General features: G+C 40.9%; 1 protein-coding gene across 9 annotated transcripts in view; it reads right to left on the bottom strand.

Annotated features, from left to right (window-relative positions):
- Positions 1 to 22664, bottom strand: part of MACROD2 (mono-ADP ribosylhydrolase 2) — a 2051375-nt gene that overhangs the window by 397469 nt on the left and 1631242 nt on the right. The window lies entirely within an intron of this gene.

The following is a 22664-nucleotide window of genomic DNA, read 5'->3' as shown; positions in this document are numbered from 1 at the left end:
GGATTCTGTTAAATACAGCCTGAGTTCCAACCTAAGATGTTGTCAAAGAGCTATTTTTCTATAATCCATTTAATGGTTAAGACAACAATAAATTTGGTTTTTTTTTTTGGCCATTAGAGTTTAAGCATATTTTTAAGAAGAAAAAAGAAAAGTATCCCTTTTGTTTATCTGTTTTTTGTTTGTTTTTTGTAAAGAATATCCAAAAACTAACTGGTCTGAAATGGTATTGATTTGAGGAAATACAATTTTGTGAAAACCAGTCATAGGTGCTTGGAACTGCTTTCATTCACCCCCTCAGCGATATGCAGCTGAATTAGATTTCTCTGTGCCATCTCCTTCATAAACCATACAATCTAACATGTGAAAAGAATAGAAAGCAAAAGAAACAAAAGAACTAAGAATAGAAGAAATAATGAGTATTGCTGTGATTTATTTAAAAATTCCATTTGCCAGGTTATTGGGGTATCACCTCATACAGGGGGATGGGCTGCTTTATGGCTGTAATCTATTTTACTCAGCATTAAATCAATTCAGAAATTTCCCTGTAGTCACTCAAGTATATTCATTCATTTATTCTTCCTGCCTTCTTTCTTTTTCCTGCCCTTCATTTTTTATTCTTATCTGTCTGCAATTCTTCCTTTCATTGCCTTTCCTTTCCTCTTTCTAAGCGAAGCAAAGAAACCAACACTCCATCCCCCCCCCAAAAAAAAAAACTGAAGAGGCCAAGTTTCAGAAATCAAATGAGAAAAAATCTTTTTTACTATAGATGCATTTATTTTTTTTTATGGCCACACCTGTGGCATGTGGAAGTTTCCATGCTAGGGGTCAAACTGGAGCTTCAACCGCAGGCCTACGCCACAACCATTCCAGATCTGAGGTACATCTGTGACCTATGCTGCAGCTTGCAGCAACACAGGATCCTTAACACACTGAGTGAGGCCAGGGATTGAACCTGTACCCTCACGGACACTACGTTGGGTTCTTAAACCACTGAGCCACAATGCAGACTCCAGATTTACTTTTTATAAGAAAGAAGATAGCTAGATTTTAACAAATTATTCTTTTTTTTCCTAATCCTTTTATAGTCTCTTTTTACTTTGGCCAAAACTTGGGAGCAAGATCCATTCTTGGTGCAGGACCAGGGCTATCCTGTTTAATTAATTAATTTATATTTTGTTCTGAGAAAGGAGCAAGACTCATTTTGGAATGACTGTATCCTATGGGGCTGTGATGCATTCAGTCCATAGCTGGCTGTGGAAAAGTACTCCCGCACCCTGCAGCTCTGGCACAGGGACTTGGCTGGGGATTTCTCGCCAGCTGATCTCCATTTACACTAAACCTCTCCTTTATTGGATACGTATAAAAGGGCTTGCAGCGCCAGCTCTGGGGTTTGGCCCAAATGATTCTAATTGTTCCCTTATCCTATATTTGGAGATAGGGCTCAGCTATTAGGCCCTTGAAAAGCAATACACAAAAACACTGGCTTGATGGACAAGGTTAGTAATAAGATCCAGCTCTACTCTGCATGTCAGATGTCAGGGATGCAAAGATAGCCATCCCTATTCATGTTCTCACACATTTTACAGATTGTGCATGTTTATATTTCCTGCTTAAAATGGGTGCAGGGCAAAGCTGCAGTGAGTCAAGATGCTGGAATTGATACAATCTGACTCTCTGTTTTTTACTTCAGGAACTAGTTAGCCTTGTTATCAAAAGGAGAAACCTTCTGCTTCTGATGGGCTACTCAGTTGAAATTAGGGAATGGATCACAATGGTACACTTCAATATTGCAACTCTAGCAGTACTATGCATTAAGACTTTCTATTACCACACCTTGCACCCTTCTCCCCTTCCTAAAGCCCTACACCTTTCATTAGAAAGACTGGTATGTATGAAATAAAAACAAGAGGAAAGTTAGATCAACCGTACGGTTACTATTAATAGAAAACAATTGGAGAAATTCTCTTTGCTTTCCCTTCCTTTCCTTTCTTTGACTGTGCCTGTGGCACATGAAAGTTCTCAGGCCAGGGACTGAACCTGCGTCACAGCAGTGACAGTGCCGAGTTCTTAAATGCTAGGCTACCAGAGAACTCCAGAGACATTTCTTATAAGATGAAGGTGGTGCCTATAAAGCTAATTTGCTAACCTTCCCAGTTAATTTATCACTAAATTATGGTACAGGTTTAATCATTAACAAAGAGGAGCTAAAACAGAGCATAAATCAAAAATAAACTAATGACTTTTTCGTCTTTTGAGCCACTTGTTCTGTTTACAAAAGATGTATGCCATGTTCAGGATCAAGCATTCCAGACCCTAGCAACATAATTTTGGTAAAGGTGTGTGTGTGGGTGTGTGGGTGTGGGTGTGTGGGTGTGTGTGTGTGTGTGTGTGTGTGTTTATGTGCTGGGACGTTCTCAAAAGTTCCCAGCTTATGTTTTCTTTGACAGATTAAATAATAATACAAAGTTGTGACATGAAAAAATACATCATTCTAAGAAACGTTGATGTGACTTTTCCTAACCTGTTTCTTCTTTTGTGGTAGGTGGTGTGATTTTACACAACTTTTAAAAAGTCAAAGGATTCCTATGAATAGTGTCTTTCAAATATTTATGTTAAGGGAGCAAGTTTTCAAAAGTGATTCTAAAGCCCAGGATTTTCTGCTCCCCATACCTAGACCCAAAACCACTTGTGAAAATTCAGCTTTTCAAACAAAGCCCAGCCCTATTGCTTCCAGCTGCCTCTTTCTCACACATGTTCTGACGTAATGTACTCAATCAGTAAATCAAAAAAGGAGAGGAAGATGGAAAAGGAGAGAGGCCCTTCAAGATGAATATGAAATTCCTAAATTCCTATATATTTAGAAAGCATATGTGTGGGCATATCAAGTTAATTCTCTATAATTATCAGAGTTGTCCAGTTTCACATCTAAGCATTAAACCATCACCCAACCTCCTTGATACACACACCAAACATACATATAAATACATACACATAATGCACCAAAATATGTAACACACACATGAACAAACAGGCACATGTACAACACATACACACACTGAGTTTGAAGACAGACATTCTTCAAGGGACTGAAATCTTTTTTTACCTCTGACCTCCTAGCACTTCTATGAGCTGCTACCTAACTTGAGCACCACGTGTGGGAGCACAGTGACCTCATTCCCTGGGGCAGTCTCCACCTCCATCACTCCAGCCAGAGGATCGCCATATTATGGTATCTACAATCAAGCTTTCAAAATTGGGTGCTCGTAAGTCACTCAGAGAAAGACAGATCACTTACATATGGAATCTAAAAAAAAAAAAAAATGATACAAAAGAACTTCTTTATAAAACAGAAACAAACTCATAGATTTCAAGACTAATCTTTTGGTTACCAGAGGTGAAACCCCTGGAGAGGGAAGCAAGAACTGGGAAGGTGGGAATAACATACACACACTATTTTATAAAATAAATGATTGACAAGAAACTACTGTATAGCACAGGGAAATCTACTCAATAGTTTGTAATGACCTGTATGGGAAAAGAAGAACAGATATAAGTATATACATGACTGACTCACTTTGCTGCACACCTAAAACTAATACAACACTGTAAGTCAACATTACTCCAATAAAATTAAATAATAAAAAAATAGATGCTCTATAGGCAGCAAAGCATGGGCTCCATCTCACAAGCGCAGGGGAAGAACTGGTTGGCATTTTCTTTCTGCAACAGGTTAGTTAGGTTACAAGTGGTACTAATTGGCCTCCTCACAAGCGCTGGCATTTGTAATCTGCTGCCAAAGGGCAAGAGACAGATGTATGACTGCCTTTTGTTCTTTTGTAACATCAAATGGATGCCAAAGGAATTCTCTCCATTCTGACCTTGACAACTCTGGTCCAACTCAGAGGAGAGATTTAAACATCTCCCCAGCATTTATCCCATCATTTTGAAGGCAGTGCTTTGAATTTGTTCAAACATTGTGTAGGAAAAAGTACTTAAAGTGGAGAGGTGGTAGAGGAAGGGAAGAGATACACATTTTGGAATGTAATTTGTGCAAAGAATTCTCAGCTCCCACATCTTCTGAGCTTTAGGTCCCCCAGTTCAACGTTTCCTAAAGGCCATAAAGAGTAACTGACAGTGGCACGTTTTAAACTCTTGGTGGAGCTCATGGTGTCCACACATTTACTTCATTCTAAAGAGGAGGAGGTAGAGTTCCCACTGTGGCTTAGCGAGTTAAGAACCCAACATAGGGTCTGGGAGGATGCAGGCTCCATCCCCATCCTCCTCAGTGGGCTAAGGATCCGGCGTTGCCACAAGCTGCAGTGTAGGTCGAAGATGTGGCTCAGCTCTGGTGTTGCTGTGACTATGATGTAGGCTGGCAGCTGCAGCTCCAATTTCACCCCTAGCCTGGGAACTTCCACATGCCACAGGTACATACCTAAAAAAATAAAAAAAGGTCAAAACAAAAATCATAGACTTAAAAAAATAATAATAAAGAGGAGGAGGTCACTGTGGTAAGGGTGAAGTTCCTATTAGAAGAAATAGAGCACTCTAAGTGGAATTTGTCTGATCGTGACTTTTCTGCTTCTTTCTTGCTCTTTGTACCAGACTTATGTATAGTGTGTGCTTTTGTACCTGCTATTCTAGTCTTTGTCCCTTTGCTGGCAGCATAAGTTGGGGACAGAGCAGTCTACTGTTTGTGATGGCTCCCATCCTGTCAACCTTGAAAAGAACAGCATAACCTGGGAATGAGACCTAGAATAACATCTATGTCTCAACTTTTCCCTGGTCTCAGAGACACAGGTCATCTTTTGTCCATGTTTACTGCTTGCTTCTTCCTCTTACATCAAGAGTAGAGTCTAGAGGTTCCCACTGTGGCTAAGTGATAATGAACCCAACTAGTATCCATGAGGATGCAGGTTGATCCCTGGCCTTGCTCAGTGGGTTAAGGATCTGCTGTTGCTGTGAGCTGCGGTGTAGGTCACAGACCAGGCTTGGATCCCACCTTGCTGTGGCGATGGTGTAGACTGACAGCTGCAGCTCTGATTTGACCCTTGTCCTGGGAATCTCCATATGCTGCAAGTGCAGCCATAAAAAGTAAACAAAAACAAACAAAAAAAGAGTAGAGTCTAGAAAATACCTGACTTCAACTCCAGCCCCTAACCCTCAGATACTAGAGGAATGCTAGGGAACACAAGGGTTTATAAGTTCTCCAGAATAGACAGGGAATAGAGATTTGGAACCAATGCCATAAAGAAGGTTTCTTTTTCCATAGGTGTGTTTATATCCCAACAACCCCGGTGCACTGATGCGTGATGAGAAATGATTCAACAATATGGATTCCTCTTACAGTCCTCAAAAAGACATGACCAAGAGCAATCATAGACCACCAATGGAGAGAATGCTGGTGTCCTATCATGGCAAAAACTCAACATGAAATCCTAGATTGAGTTTAGACTGCTGTATGGAGATAAGAAATGGTTTTATGAGCCAACTAGACGATGGACTTGTGGACTCCAGTAACAGTGATTATCCTAACTGAATCTAATTGCTTCACATTCACACTGAGTGACTGATGCTCCACTGATCCTGTCCTGTAGTCCAAATAGTCACCTACAGCATGACAACCAGTCCTGTCTATATTTGTAGATGTAGCAGGTATGACTTTAGCTACATGTCTCTTATTCTTCTTCTCTCTCCCTGATAATAGAAATCATATGTTTCTCACCTCTATACCATCCACAATGTCATGGATTTAGTGAGCAAAAATTACTTATAGAATGCAGGACATAGCAATTTAAGTGTACAAATAAAGTACACTTTTTGGCCACATCTACCCATATAGATGGTTAATTACTTCTCAAAGGTTCACTTCAGGTACATGAGATAACACTCTGGTAGTTTAGGATTTTAACAACATCTAGAGTCTTAAAGAGACTAGAAATTAAAACTTCTTTTAAGTTTGTAAATGTCGTCTTTTCTAGGTCCTTCCAACCTAAATGATTTTCCGTCCTAGAATTATACTAGAAGAGATGATGTGATTATCAGGCCAATTAATGATAATACAGTAATTATGACAGTAATATTAATGGTAGCTTTAGTATTACCACACTAACATATTTAGCACTTACTATGTGTAAGGCTTTTTCTATGCATTTTATCTATATTAATGTATTTAACCCCCATTACAATTCTATAGAAGATTGTATTTTTATCCATTATTAAAACCACCTTGTGAATGAGGAAACTGGAGAAGAAAGGGTGGATGAAACACTCAAGTTCTCATGGTGAAGTAAGAAGGGCTGGGAGATCGCATCAACTGAATCCTAGTTGATTCAGTATTCACCCATTTAGCATTTATGGTTTCCCATCTTGATTATTCCCCTGAAAGTCCATGATAAATAAGATTTTTCAGATGCTCAAATTTGGGCAGTGCAAGGCTGACTTGGTAGCAATCCAGTTAGTGCATAAAACTAGCCATCCATCCAACAGTCACTTCTCAATACACCGTTTTTATTCTTTTTTATCTTTCCTGTATCACTGATTTCAATAAACATTATTTTCTTAAGAAAAATTGGGAGTTCCCGTCGTGGCGCAGTGGTTAACGAATCTGACTAGGAACCATGAGGTTGCGGGTTCGGTCCCTGCCCTTGCTCAGTGGGTTAACGATCCAGCGTTGCCGTGAGCTGTGGTGTAGGTTGCAGACGCGGCTCGGATCCCGCGTTGCTGTGGCTCTGGCGTAGGCCGGTGGCTACAGCTCCGATTAGACCCCTAGCCTGGGAACCTCCATATGCCGCGGGAGCGGCCCAAGAAATAGCAACAACAACAACAACAACAACAACAAAATACAAAAGACAAAAAAAAAAAAAAAGAAAAATTGATCACTAGTTGAGAGAAAATCTTAGTGAGAGATGAAAAGTTTGCTGTGATGTGAACATCTTCAGGCTAAGCACATGACTCTGATTGGAAATAAGAACTAAGAAAAGTCAGAACACACACTAACATTTCCAAACTCTGAAATCTGGGATTTAGTGAAGTTTGTGAGAATTACCTTTGTGTCTATAAAGGGTCTACTGAACAATAGCCTCAGTAAGAAAAAGATCTTTTGTAAATTGTCATGTAGCATGTGACCAAGACCAGCAGATAAGTGGTTGTTTCTGACTAGACCATCTAGAAGTCAGATGTGATTTATGATGATGCTCATTAAATGCTGTGAGCAGGTTTCTGAGCCAAACACAAGAAATAAGTCAGCAGCGTCAGACCTCCCATGGCCCTCCATGCAATGAGTCTGGCTCCAACTTTCTTTCCTGTTAGGCTTCATAGGGCTTCCATTTCCAAAATGACAGCCACTGGATTAAGGTTCTGTTTCTGGAAAGTCCCTACTGAAATGCAAAGCAATTATAGAAAGATAACCAGGAGTTCCCATCGTGGCTCAGTGGTTAACTAATCTGACTAGGAACCATGAAGTTGCAGGTTCGATCCCTGGCTTTGCTCAGTAGGCTGGGGATCCAGCGTTGCCATGAGCTGTGGTATAGGTCACAGACACAGCTTGGATCTGGTGTTGCTGTGGCTCTGGTGTAGGCTGGCAGCTACAGCTCCAATTAGTCCCCTAGACTGGGAACCTCCATATGCCACAGGAGTGGCCCTAGAAAAGGCAAAAAGACAAAAAAAAAAAAACCAAGAAAGAAAGATAACCAAGCTACCAAGTGACTTATTTGATAACCATTTATCAGATTATTTCATTAGTACCACAACATAAAAGGAAATAATAAAGATTAAGGAAGCTGGGACAGGACTGATCACTGTTGAGAATGGGCCCATAGAGATGGGCACATGTCCAGGCAGAACCTGAACCGGAGGTCCCTGGAAGAAGTTTGAAACCCATTGACTGTGTTATACTTTGTATATGATGGGCAGATACATGAGAGCCTGAATTAAATACATAAAACTACAAAGCTCAATTTAATGAAGCAAACTTTTGCCAAAGACCCTAGTGTTTGGTATATACCTGATAGCTCTCTCAGTGCAAGTTCTGACAGAGAATGAACGTTGGCTAGCATCGAGACCCCTTCTGCTCTCATTCCCAATTAATTATAGATGTTAGGTCTACAAGAGCCTTTGTTAGAAATAATTAAATAATGAATGTCTGTAAAGCAGTTTGCATGCTGAGGCTAATAAGAACAAACTCCACAGAAATCCAATTTAAACACTTATTGCTTTTCTGAGCCAGAATTAAATTGGATTTGTGTTTCTGAACTCTTTGGCATAGGGATCAACCATCGCCTGGGTTGATTTGGCGTGGCAACCACCTTTGGGGCCAGATGCAGAGAAATCTTGTTTCCCTCAGATATTGGTATTCCCCAGCCCTGGGCTCAGAAAACAGATCATGGGGCTGGCTGACCATTTTCAGATTTCCAAAGGGTGTTGTGAAATTCTCAAAAATGATGCTCCCGGCAAAAATAACTCTCATTCACTTCAGTTTCAAAAAGTAATAAACAGAGTCCCTAAAGAGAAGAGAGAGGGTATGCCAAAAGCAAAGATAAAGGCCAGGATGTCCCAGCTCTGTGCAGATGGATGGGGGATCATTGCCAGGTTGTACTAACTGTCCACACAGCAGAGCCTTCAGGAAACAGAGACGTGGAGCCTTAAGCATAAGGGGTCCTTGGATTTCATACATTATACCTTATTTCCCCTAACTTAGCATCTTCTCCATGCTAGATCATGTTTAAATTCACTGAATAACAAACTAAAAAACCCTTTTTGTATTATTACATGCCAGTGTTGCCCACTAACTAGCAGGATCATTGACTTTAACTTCTACACAGTGCTTAAAAACAAGTGGGTAATGCAACTTTGTCTTTGTTTTATAAAAAGTGAGTGGTAAACAGAAAAAAATTAAAGTATGTATTTATTAGTTCTCACATGGTGACAAAAATAGTTATTTTAAACGCAAGCCTAAAGGGAAGAATTTGCTCAGATCAGAAGCATGTTTGATTGACTGGTTGGCTAGGGATGTTTGGCAAGTGAAAAAAAAATACAATTAAAGAGGACATAAAAAATGGGAGAGAATTGTCAAAGAGAGAGAGGGGGGAATTAAGGAGAAAAATAGAGCGCCTGGATATTGGAAATCAGCATAAAACGTATCTGTTTCAGAAACGTCAAAGTAGAGAGAAGTAACCTGTTCTATAGAATTGAACTGGGTCCCCATGCTGTACAGTAGGGGGGAAAAAGTAAGTGTGTTGGAGGAAATAACAAAAAATAAATTAAAAAAAAATTGTTGATAAGAATGTGTTACACTTGACCTTTATCAAAAGGGAAGGAAAGTTGATGTCTAGCTTTTGTGTGATTATTTATTTATTTATTTTTGTCTTTTTGCCATTTTTTGGACCGCTCCTGCGGCATATGGAGGTTCCCAGGCTAGGGTCTAATCGGAGCTGTAGCTGCCAGCCTACGCCAGAGCCACAGCAACGCAGGATCTGAGCCGCGTCTGCAACCTACACCATAGCTCACGGCAATGCCGGATCATTAACCCGCTGAGCAAGGGCAGGGATCGAACCCGCAACCTCATGGTTCCTAGTCGGATTCGTTAACCACTGCGCCACAACGGGAACTCCAAGTGTGATTATTTATTTCAGGAAAATTGACTGGATTCCATTAATATTAATATCACTAGGCCCAGCCCATTGCCCAGGAATTCCCTGCAATAATTCCTTGCACAAACTAGAAGCAGCATTCTCACCCCCAGATGTAAATCATTTTCCTCTGTCTACTGATAGTCACATCACGTAAACAGAGAGAATGAGAATTTAAGGCAAGATATCACCTTATAATTTTTATTACCTATATTTGATAGTAAGTTATTGTTCTTAAATAATGTCTATTTTATAGCACTCAGCAGGGGAGGAGTAATTTCAAATAAGTATGCCATAACTATGGATTATAAAATATGCTTAACAACTTCAAAAACAAGTGCATCACTCAAGTTTTATGTGAAATCCTTAGATGTACTATGGAAGATATTTTTGATAAATGAGCAGACATCTTAAATGACTTTGTATTAACTTACACCTAGGTTTATTTCTAAGTGCTTGCTCCCCCAATAACTATTTCACCCCTTTCTCATCGTATAGCATCCATGATATTTTATTGATCCCGATGCCAGCTCAAAAATGTTCCTAAGTCAATCAGAGTAATCGTATTTCTCTCAACAAAGACGATTGATTAAGGAATCCCAGGCCTAGGATAATTGGCAGACCCCAACCCATGACTACTGTGATAGGTTCAGAAGTGCCCCAAACATGGCAAAGCTGAGAACTTTTGCTAGGATCTGGGAATCAGATGTTCTCTCTTTCTCTTGGCAATGAAATTTGGGTCTATGAAGCTTGGAAGAGTCACAGCCATTTTGACACCATGAGGTAAGACAACTTCTAAGGGCAGTCAGAAAAGGATCCAGCCCTAGACAAATTCTTCAAACTCTAAATCAAACTTCCTTAACTGCTCTACCTCTGAATTGCCTAGTTAGGTGAGTCAATAAATTGCCTGTTACATAAGTCACTTTGATCGAATTTTCTCTTTACTGTCCGTATGAAGAGTTTTAACAGGATGCACTTAGACAAGTTTCTAATCCCTTTAGGATAGCTTTCCCCCCCTCATCTCCCAGTAGAAAATTACTCTCTTTAGTGGTCTTGCAACGGGATTAGGTTTAAGGGGAGTCACTTTTTCAGTCACTCATTCATTTATTCATGTGTGCATTAATTCCCTTATTCAAAAATCAGTGTTTACTGAGCATATCCTACAATATGTCATGCAACTGCAGTAGAAAGACAGCAATGAACAAAAGTGACAAAGTCCCTAATGCCCTGCTATCACACAACAAAGAAGTGATTATAGAGTTTGTCAGATGCTAATACTATGGAGGTAATAGAGCTTGATAGGCAATGCCAAGAAACTAGTGAGGTTGACAGGGAGCAGATCAACTATACAGGATGGTCAGGGAAGGTCTCATTGATAAGAGAATATTGGCATAGAGTGAGAAGGAAAGGAGGAGTCCAGCCAGGCAAAGATAAGAGTGGAGGTAAAGCATTCCAGGAATAAATGAAGGAAGCCCAAGTGCTGGGGAGATCTGTACTGGACACATTCACGCAACAGCAAGGAGGCTTGTGGCTGGAACTCATCTAGAGTGACATGGTGCTTATCAACTACCATGATCAAGCCATCACCAAGCCTTATTGACCCAACCACCTAAAAATCATTTAAATCTATCTCCTCTTCTTTAGTCCCACTGTCTGGACTCATATCTTCACCATATGGCAACCATCTACTCAATGTACTTCTCTTCCTAGACCTCTGCCACCATCATTCACAGATCCTTCAAAAACATGTTGTATAAACACATGAGCCCAGAGGGTCCTCACTTAAAATTGCATATTGTCTATTACTTAGAGTAGTAACTTCAAAAATTGCATTACTCTTTCCCCTATCTGTAAACTTTACCATTTGACTCTACCACACAAATAGTGTACTTGTGTTATTGTACTGTTATGACATTTATAAGCTTTATCAAAAATCAAAACAAAAATAACAAAAACAAAAATAGAATAAAAGGTACAAACTATGGACCTGGAGATTATCATACTAAGTTAGAAAAAGACACATACTATATGATATAATTTATATGTGGGATCTAAAAAATTGTACAAATGAACTTATTTACAAAATGGAGACAGACTTACTGACACACAAAATGAACTTACGGTGACCAAGGCAGAAAGGAACGATAAATTAGGAGTATGAGATGGAGGATACACACTACCTACCGTACATACAATGGGTAGACAACAAGGATTAGCTATTTAGCACAGGGAACTAGTTTTGATACCTTGTAATAACCTAGAGTGCAAAAGAGTTGGAAGGAAAGAAGGGAAGGGTATATGTACATAATTAAATCACTTTGCTGTACACCTGAAACACAATATTGTAGATCAGCTATACTTCAATATAGAAGTTTCAACCTACTATATACAAAATAAACTATAAGGATATATTGCACAGCACAGGTAACAGAGCCAATATTTTATAGTAACTATAGAGTACAATCTATAAAATTTTTGAATCATGTTGTATACTTGAAACTAATATAATATTATAAATTAACTGTACGTCAATAAAAAATAGAATACACAACAAAAATAACTACACATGTTAATGTTTTTCTTCTTGAATCTTAATAGATCATTTTATGCATCCTAAGCTAGAGACTGCTAACTCCTTAACACGGCATGTATTCCAGCTCTTTGCTGATTCTAATCTGTATCTCACTTCTACACTCTAATAAAACCAAACTGTCTGCAGCTCCTCACACACCATTGTTGTTTCCTGCCTCTGTGCCTTTGCTGAAGTTGTTCCTTCCTGCTTGTCATTTTCTCTTCATTCTACTTTCCTCTTTAACCTTTTGGAGTCTATTAGCTGACATACATTTCACAAATTATTAAATGACAATTACACCCCTAGGCTGAGCGAGGAGAACTCTAAGCTTCCACTCTAACTTCTGCTGCCTTCCTTTACCACACTATATTCTCATCAACTGTTCTGTCTTATACCTATTGGTCCATGAGTTCCTTGAAGGCAAAAGCAGTGTCTAATTCATCTCATATAATCAGTGACCAGGATAGGCACTTACTGAATGTTTCTGGGGTAGGGAGAATGGGTGTGTGGTTGGATGGATGGATGACACCATAAAAGGAACCACAATCTGATAAAGGAAACATAACATGAATCTGGACCCGGATGGCCCGACTTTTAAATCTGGCTGTACCATGTTCTTGCTGTGTAATCTTAGTCATGTGCCAAGATTCCTCAAGCCTCAGTGGCCTTATCTGTAAAATAGATGTCATATAATAATGCCTAGTTCACTGGATTGATTTCAGGAAAAAAGGAGATAACATATAATGACGTCTCAGCACAAAGTACCAGCTTAATTAAATTTAGCAATTCTCTGTCCATCAGTGTGAATCAAAGATCTTCCTCTGCTATTATGACACAGAGAAATTTAGATTTTAAGTTTATCAGAGGGATTAGTTCCTCTTGTGACAAGGTGCTCTCCTGGTAAGGTCAGTGTAGGTTTTGACAATAGGTAGTTTAAACAATAGGCCAATGAGTTAATGCATAATAGTGCTGAATTTACCTTTAACTTTACCAACTTCAGGGGTATGCAGAGAGGATAAGTAATAACATGATCTTAAGAGTTCAGAGGAATGGGACAGTCCAATGCAAATTATACAATAAATGCTGAGGAGGAGGGAGGTGTGGGAGGAGGCAAAGCCATAGAGATCTAATGTCTTAAAAAAATAAAAATGTTGACTAGAAGGGAATCTGAGTCATTCTTTTGTAATTTATAAAATATGGGCTTGTGAATAGCAAATAACACTTCATAAAGCCATGACTCCCATTACGGAGCATGTGTATGTGATTTCAAAATCAGCTTGCCTGCTAAGTTACCTCTTAATCCAATGGAATGTAACAAAACTGAAGGAGGGCATTAAATAGATGTTTCTTAGAAATAAAGACCTCCCCATGCATTTAGCCCATCCCCAGTCCTACATATTATATATATATGTGGCTTGCCATATTAGTTCCAGCTTATTTATTATGATTGAGCAGAGTAGGTCTTGAGTTTTGAGATACACATCTTTAGGGAACTCATGAGGTTTCTTCCCACTTATTTTATCCCTGAGAAATACATTTTTTTAAAAGAGAGTTTTCATAATATTTTTCTTTCCTCTACAGAATTATTTTTAAAATGTTTTTCTTTTTTTTTAATATATATAACTCAGTATTTCCTTGTGAGATGAAGGAGTGAGCTTTCCTGAGCTTTCAGAGAAAACGATTAGCTCTACAGAGAAAATGCTTCAATCTGTTTCTTTGGATCATCTTCAACCACTATTTCATCACCTTAGATTCCCTGGAAATGCTCATATAATTGGAGAAAAGTGACATGACAGAATATATTATCATGACACAAAGTCTAGACAGTGACCTAAACACAGAAGCAACAAGAAAAATGCCACATTCATCTCTGCAGAGAATGAGGGGGCTGCAGCTCTGTAATGATATGATGACCCTCTAGCCTTGGGGTAACCGGCTATAATTTCATACAAAGTAGGAGGCAATGATCCACCATTCTAGTGTGATGACTGCTCTGTGGTCCAGGTACAGTGCAGGCATGGTACCAGTCAAACCCTTGGGGATTGGTAAGCAATCTCCATCCTAAGGACTCTACAGCCCCACCTAGAGGCAGGAAGGGCATTAGGTGCGGCATTCCCAGAAGTGATTCAGAGTCTTCCCTGTTGGCATGATGCCCTCTCTCTTGTCCCCTTAACGCAAACGGGACATCCCGAGAGAGAATTGGGTCCGTGGCCAGAAGAGCAAGCCCTTTTGACCTCAGCCAAATGTAGGTATTCAAGCCTCCAGCATGGGAAACATGATAAGAAGGGCAGGGTTTACTTAAAAATAGCAAACTTCCCTCCAGTTTCAAGACAATCACTTATTTTGAGTCACTAGATGCACTTTAAATGTGATTACCTTGGAGAAAGTGGAGACAAAAGCATCAGAGGATAAGAACTTCTTGAACTGGAAATAGCTAGTTATAAGGAAGAACTTCAGAGTGAAATGCTGGGTATACTTAGAAAAAAATTAACCACTCTAAGCCTGGTTATCCTGATTCTCAAATGGGTTCAATTGTGAGAACTGAATGAACAAATTTTTATAAAAATAAAATACTCAGTAGCGTACATAGTGGATCAAAGCAAATTCTCAAATAGAAACTACTATAATCTGTAGTAGTACTAAGACCCAGGAGTATTCAGGCAAGGAATGAGAAGGAGAGGGACTCTTGGGTGAAATGAGGTGAGGCAGTATGAATGCAAGCGCCAGACAGTGTCTGACTGATGATGACTAGGATCCTTCCTGGATTCTGGATTTAAGAAAGGAAAGGATGACTTCAATCTCAACCCTCGCTTTATAGGCCACCAAGGATTCTTCGAGTGGGACTTGGAGAAAGATTCTATTTCTGGGTATGTGAGGAAAAGTACAATTAGATGCTTTGGGGGGGGGGGTGAACATAATGTTGTTAGACCAGGTTCCCATCTCAGTTCCATCATCTATTAGCTGTGTGACTTTGATAGTTACTTACCCCTCTATGAGATTCAATGGGATGCAACAGAAAGGGCTAGTTCCTCTTCCCCTTAGAAACAGAATCGCACATTTGATTTAGATAATCACCTTTGTCCTCAACTACTTCTGTCTGCTTCTCTCATAAGTAGGTGAAGTGCGTGTCTATATACTGACCAATGAGACATAATCTAGAATGTTGCAGGGACTCTTATGAAACTTCTTAAAGGGAAGGAGGCATTGTCTTTCCTATTCTTTCCTCTGTCCCCTTGCCTACAAACAGAAGTAATGGCTGGATCCCTAGCAGTCATGTTAGACATGAAGATGGTGGACCAGATGAACAACAATTCCCAAAATAATCCTGAAATTCTTCTACATTTTGTTTATGCCACTACTACCAAGATTTTCTGTTACATGTGACAAAACTTAAATTCCAGCCAAGGCAGATATAAAAATGGTAGGTGTCCAATAATATTTGAGTAGTGGTTAGCACATGTATACTTCCTAAATCCATTCATTTATTACATACATGTTCTATCTACTCTGTTCCAAACCATATATTCTTGGTGCTGACAACATAATGGTGAATAAGACTGTAAGGTATGGGCCATTAAGAGATTATATTCCAGGGAGGAGATGGGTGATAAACATGCGATGAAATAAGTCGATCTGACAGAGAATGATACTCCATAGAAGAAAATGAATGGTGTTATGGTATAGAAAGTAATGAAAGGAGGGAAGGTGTTTTAAAGTGGTCAAAGATGGTCTCTTTGAGGAAGTGAAATTTTAACTGACGTCAGAATAATGATAAGAGAGTCAGATAGAGACTTTAGAAGAAGCAATATCCTGGTGGGAGAAACAGTAAGTTGAAGGGTTTTGAAACAGGAAGGCACTTGGGATACCATCAGAAGAAGCCTTCCTGGTTACAGCTTGTAGGACAGAGTGGAGGGTAGGATGAGTTTGGGGTGGGTACAGGACAGATCATATAGGACTCTGAATAATTATTAAAAGAGGAACTCATAAATAAGCATCATGAGAGGAGAAATGATAAAATCCCAGTCATCCCCAAATTCATGATTTGTACAAACCAGCACCATCAGATGTTTCTGTACTTATTTCTGACAATGTTGACAGTATTCTTCCCCAACTGAAAGCTGGTGGATAAATATCCCAACTAGATATGCAGTTGGTGGCAAAGAGTCGTGAGTGTGTATAGGTCCATGCAGGGCTGGGTCCAATGAGGAGGTCCTCATACTTCATGATCCAGATATTGATGGAGATTGGAAACAGTGAGCTGCAAGGTGGGTAATGTCTCATTATGTAACACCAAACAGCATGTCACATGTGTGTGTTGGGGGGGAGGGTACAGTGTGCTTCAGAGAAGAAAGTGGAGACTAAACAGATTATGCACATGCATGCACACGCGTGTGCACACACTGGGATGGAGATAACTACAGAGCCCAGCAGTTTCTCTGGGAGAAATGTTCTAGCACAGAAAAGATTGTTTGTATTTTGTTCTGTTTTTCTGCTTTGCTTTGTTGTGTGTGTGTGTGTGCACATCTTTGCTTTAGTCTAACCACAAATTAGAGAGAAAAACAACGGAATGATGTGAGATTTGCTTTATTGAAGGCAAAACCAGCACAGACTTCCCTCACCTGGGAAAACTGATACTGTACCATTAAATGAACACTCACAGAAGGTTGAATCCACAAACCACCTAATAGGCAAAAGTAAAGAGCGAGAATGGGAAATGGTTGCTGGGATCGATTCCAGACCTGCTTGCTTTATGATGCTTGTAATTGTTTGTTCAAGGGTTCATGTATGGATTGCTTTACCATGATACTATCCATCCTTTCTGAAATAAATGAAGACAGGATACTGAACTATTGCCACAGTCCCCTCCATTGTCCAGAAACGAGCTGCACTGATTTCAAAGCTTCTATTATTCTGTGGCTTGAGCAATCACCAGATATGGGAACTTTTGTGAGCTTGGGGGAACTTGACTTTTTTTTAAAAAAAAAATGTTCTTCTTTCTTGTATTCCCACAAATACTCAGCAGATAGGAAAGAAAATAGGCTTTCTGAAAAGTTGTCTTTGGATTCTTAGGGCTTCTAATGCCCTGAAGGCAGTCTGCAGCCATGCCACCTTCAGGCCATTTACAAAAGGAGAAGCTTTTGAAAGATAGAGACCTAGATATACGTATAGATATATGTCAGCCATTAGAGTGAGTTCTATTGTTTACTGGTTTACAATGTTTTTTAAATGATTTTTTAAAAAGGATTTTTAATAAAGATACATGACAGACATTTTCATCTGGCAATGGCTGGGGCTATCTTTGGTTGGGAGAAAAGAAGAAATCTCTTTAGCAGTGTAATAAGACAAATATTATATATCTTTTTTCCTCCATCCAGGCTGATCATTTGCTCACTGGGACTAACTCCAAAATAAATCTGTCTCTCAGGAAAAGGCAAAAAGATGGGGAGAAGTCTATCTGTCAGAAGGAAAAAGACGACCCAATCAAAATGCACTGCTAGGCTCTATTTTTTTCTGGTACACTTTCCTATGAATAATGCAACCCCTTGTTGCATTATCTATCAGGTTTCAGGGAAACCAGAAAAGCTTGTCTTTCTGGATGATGAGTCTAGGGAAGACAATAGAATCCCAGAAATTAGGCAAGGCATGAATTTCCAGAGTCTTGGATGGCCCTCCCATTTCTCACATTTTTCCCCTCAATCCATGCAATTCATTCTCAGCTGGCTTTTCTGCACCTTTTTTTTTTTTTTTTTTTTTTTTTTTTGGCTTCTTTAGGGCCACTCCCTGGGCCTATGGAAGTTCCCAGGCTAGGGGTTGACCAAGCTGCAGCTGCCGGCCTACACCACAGCACAGAAACGTGGGATCCAAACCGCATCTGCAACGTACACTGAAGCTTGGGCAATGCCAGATCCTTAACCCACTGAGGGAGTGAGGCCGGGGATCGAACCCACATCCTCATGGATACTAACTGGGGTGTTAATCCACTGAGCCACAATAAGAACTCCACATCTTTTGTTTTAATGCCAACATCTGCTCTATTTGCCTCGAAACACCACAAAAAAAACCAAAAGTGCTTAGATGCAAGGGTGGGAGGGTGGGGAAGAAGCAGCTGAATACAAAAAAAGGAATAATGAGATCTTGAAAAGTAAGAATGAGGCAAGAAGAGGCATAGATATCAAGGGAGCCTGGGTTATAGCCAGGGTCACAGAGCTTATACTAAAATGGGAAGGGGCCCTCTGCAAGCCCCCACAATCAGCACCTTCAATAGATCATTTTAAATTAACGTACACTGCTGGCTGGATTGCGTGTTTCTAAAACAATGTCCACATGTTCCAGGGAGGGAGGTTATCCCGCCCAGAGACCTCAGGGAAAGGGGACAAGTCTGTCATGTGAGGCTCAAGTGACATTTAAAGAAAATCTTCCAGTGAGACCACATGGGGTTGGCTGTGGGGCTCTGCTCTGGGCAGGAGGGGCCACCCATGCCTGTCTCCATGGCACTGGCCCAGCAGCAGAGCCCACCAGGGCCTTTACATGCAGAGACCCAGGAGCTCCTGGGAAAGAAATATTCTAATGGGAGAGAACAGAGGCTCCCGAGCTCCTGCAAAGACAGCAGGCTGGACAGTGATGGGAAGGCCAGCTCTGAGCACAGCACAATGCCTTTTCTTCAAGGGGTCCTTGAACACATGCCTGGGATGAGGGAGCCTGCATGAGCCTGTGAGTGGCCACCAAACCAGAGAGATCACGTGGTCTGTTCTCTGCATGGGTAGGGCTGCCTCCAGTGGAACAAAGTTGCTGGCGGGGGGAGGGGCCTCTGGATTTGCTGTGGCAGTGGGACAGGTACACAGGCGGGGGGAGGACCACCACCAGTATTCCTCTTGGGAGCAGAGAGGTCATCTCAGCATCCAGTTTGGCTGCCTTCCAAACTCCCAACTCTGTCGCTCTGCTTCTGCTCATGTGTCTCACTGTCTCTGGTTCATTCTCCACCTCTCTGTCTGCCCTGTCTCTCTCTCCCCATCTTCCTCCCCCCTCTGTACCTCCCTTCTCTTTCTCCCTTATTATTTCTGTCTCTCAAGCAGCTGTATCTGTTTCACTCTAGTGCCCTCTCTCTTTTTCTCATCACTTCTGTCTCTTTGTTTCTCTTTTTTTCTCTTTGTCTCTGTCTTTTTTTCTTCCTATTTTTATGGCAGCACATGCGGCATATGGAAGTTCCCAGGCTAGGTGTCAAAATGGAGCTGCAGCTGAGGCCTACGCCACAGCTACAGCCGTGCCAGATCCAAGCCACATCTGAGAACTATGCTTCAGCTTGCAGCAATTCTGAATCCTTAACCCCTGAGGGAGGCCAGGGATTGAACCCGCATCCTCAGAGAGAGAACATCAGGTTCTTAACCCGCTGAGCCACAACAGAAACTCTGTCTCTCTGTCTCTTTTTCTGTCATTACCTTTCTCTCTTTTTTCTCTTTTTGTCTCTTAGTCCCTCTGTCCTTCCCTCTGTCGGTCCCTGGTGATGGTGGGGAAGAACCTGTGGTTCCATTAAACAAGCTTGGCTGAAGAGCACTATGCCTGGGGTCACTGTGGGAGAAGAGGAGCCTGGGCTCAGACCCCCACACCTGGCTGTGGCAGGTGTCCTGTCAATGGGGAAGTTATACCTGTGAAGGCTCAGGTCTGTGCCTGGCTCCAAAGGAGTGAGCATTTCTGTGGCATCTTTGCAGGTGGACCCATGAAGATCAGAGTTCACCTTCCGGGGGGTGGGGGGAAGTGGAGACAAAGTAGGTGGTGGGGACACTAGGCAGTCTTGAGGCACAGGTGGCTTTAAATTTCAGAGAAAAGAAGCTGCTGCTAACTCCCAGCTCACTGCCTTCTCACAGAGCCTTGAAATTTTCTGGGATTAAGTGCTACAAGTTGTGAGCCGCTCTGGTTATGAATTTTTCAATCTGTCCCAAACCTGCCCCACTATCTCATTTTCCTCAGAAATACTTTCCTTGCATATCATTCAAATCCATATCAGATTTGGTCTTTATTGTATTTTTCATTATTCATTCATCACCTCATCACTGGGTCATTTCCTTTGAAGTCAAGGCTTCTCAGAATTAGCCTGCTGGTATCAGTGCTCTGCCCATTACCTAAGATCCATCTAGAAGGCAGCCAGAGATAAGCCCCAGCCCTGCCCACTGATGTCTCTTTTAAATTCCGAGTGCCTTTCACTGGTGCCTTTTACAAAGCAATTGTCTGGGGCCTTTGAGGAAACACCAATGACACACCCAAACCACTGCGATGGTCAGCCAGCGGTCTGCTCACATCCTGCTGACCTGAGGGTATTTCAACTTGGTCTTTGCTGGAGCAGAGAATTTCTAAGTAATCATCAAAATGTCCTTCTTGCTGGCCCGTAATGCATATGCTCTTTACCGACTCATGAACCATGAAAAGTCAACCACCTGACCCTTCCGCCCCCATCAGCATGCTCTTCTCTCCTCTGTAATTATCAGCCCTTAGCTAGAATTCTGACTTTGCAGTGCTCTACTATCATAGGAATTCAGTAGCACTGGCCCATGGTGGTTATTGTTTGTCATCTCAGTTTGTTAAGAGAGGGATCCAGGAACTTAATTAAGTTCCTGGAGGCCCCTCAGCAAGTCAGTGGCCAAGACAAAGACAGGCCAGTGCCTGCTGCCCTGACCCACTCTGCCCCCCTAAAACATGATTGTTGGCCTTGTCTAATGACCTGGAATTCTTTTCTAATGCATTCAGGAATCATGCCCTGTGACTTTTATCTTCCATGAATATTTTTTAAAAGTCGTTCTTTCTTTTGCATTCCAAGCCCTTTTCTATTTGATATGGTTGGATGGGTTGTGTACCCTGTTGGGGGAGGGGGTTGGCTTCCATTTCTGTTGAGATATTTTTATTTCTCCCTCTCCTGGAAAGAACAGAGGCACACAGAGGGTTGGCAGGAGGAAAGAAAGTAACGGAGCCTGAAGTTGCCATGTTTCCATTGGCATGCAGATCCGTCCCCCTAACACTGAGGGTTTCTTCGTGCCAAAGCCAAATTCTTCACGTTTGTTTCATAGCCAGGTGGCATGGAAGAATGCATGGCTCCTTCCAAGCAAGCTCAGCTAGAGCACATGCTTTAACTCAGTTGACACAACCCTAATAAAAAAAAAAAATCTGGGCTTTCCCATCATTTCCCTCTCACTAAAGGAGTTTATAACCCACTGTATGGCCTTTAATTACATTTGAACTTTATATAACCAACAGAGAAACAGCCAAGGGAAGCCAAGAATTTACGTAAATTTTAATTACTCATTAGGCAAAGCCAGAAAGATGAGCCATAGTCATTTTCTGGTTTAAAACTTAAAAAAAAAAAATAATGAATGAAATTTCTGATTGATTTGGAGTTCCAACCCCCCCCCCCCGCCTGCCCGCAGAACTTCAGCTTCCTAAAGTAGAACTGGAGGAGGAGGACACTACCCGGAGGTGCTGACAGCTAAAATGACCTGGACCCCACCGTCTCCAATCTTTTCTTAAATGTTCTCTAGTGTTGTGAGCCTGCATTATGTCCTTACTTTCAGAAGTGCAGCAGCAGCAGCTTGAACATTTTGACATGAGCACCTAGAAGAAGTGAGGTTCTCTGAGGACTGGGAAAGCCATCCTGAGACAACCCATTGGCCAGGCCACACGTTGGCTCTGAGAGTTTGTTAGTGAGTCCCTGGGCTCATCTGCTTCTTAAAACTTTCAGAGTGAGGGTATCAGGGCACTCTCTCCCACTGACTTGTATGGGAACTTCAATCATCATATATCCAGTAAGAATATGTAGATTCATCTAGCTTACATGAATTTTAAGTTATTTGATTTCACACTCACCCTGTGAGGGAGACACTATTCCTTCCCCCTTTTTATAGATGGAGAACCTCAAGTGCTGAACGAACGCAATACAGCAGGTAAATGACAGGGCTAGGATTTTGATCAAAACTGGCTCCCTCTTAAAAAATGGTCAGAAGATCTAAAAAGACATTTTTCCAAAGAAGATATATGGCCAAAAATACATGAAAAGATGTTCAATGTCACTAATTATTAGAAAAATACAAATGAAGACCGCAATGAGGGATCACCTCACACCAGTCAGAATGGCCACCATCAAAAAATTCCACAGACAATAAATGCTGGAGAGAGTGTGGAGAAAAGGGAAGCCACCTACACTATTGGTGGAAATGCAAATTGGTACAAGCACTATGGAGAACAGTATGGAGGTTCCTTAAAAAACTAAATATAGAACTACCATATAATATAGCAACCCCACTGCTGAGCATATACCTGGAGAAAACCATAATTTGAAGAGACACACATAGCCTAATATTCATACCAGAACTATTTAAATAGTCAATATATGAAAGTAACCTAAACATCCATTGACAGAGGAATGGATCAAGAAGATGCGATACATATATACAGGGGAATATTACTCAGCCATAAAAATA

This window comes from Sus scrofa, chromosome 17 (genome assembly GCF_054392235.1).
Source record: "Sus scrofa isolate SSC_HxYL_T2T_F1_AM1 chromosome 17, Sscrofa_HxYL_maternal_Yorkshire_Landrace_v2.0, whole genome shotgun sequence".
In the NCBI taxonomy this organism is placed as follows: Eukaryota; Metazoa; Chordata; class Mammalia; order Artiodactyla; family Suidae; genus Sus; species Sus scrofa.
The sequence above is the reverse complement of the archived record's forward strand: the minus strand, read 5'-3'. Positions and strand labels throughout refer to the sequence as shown.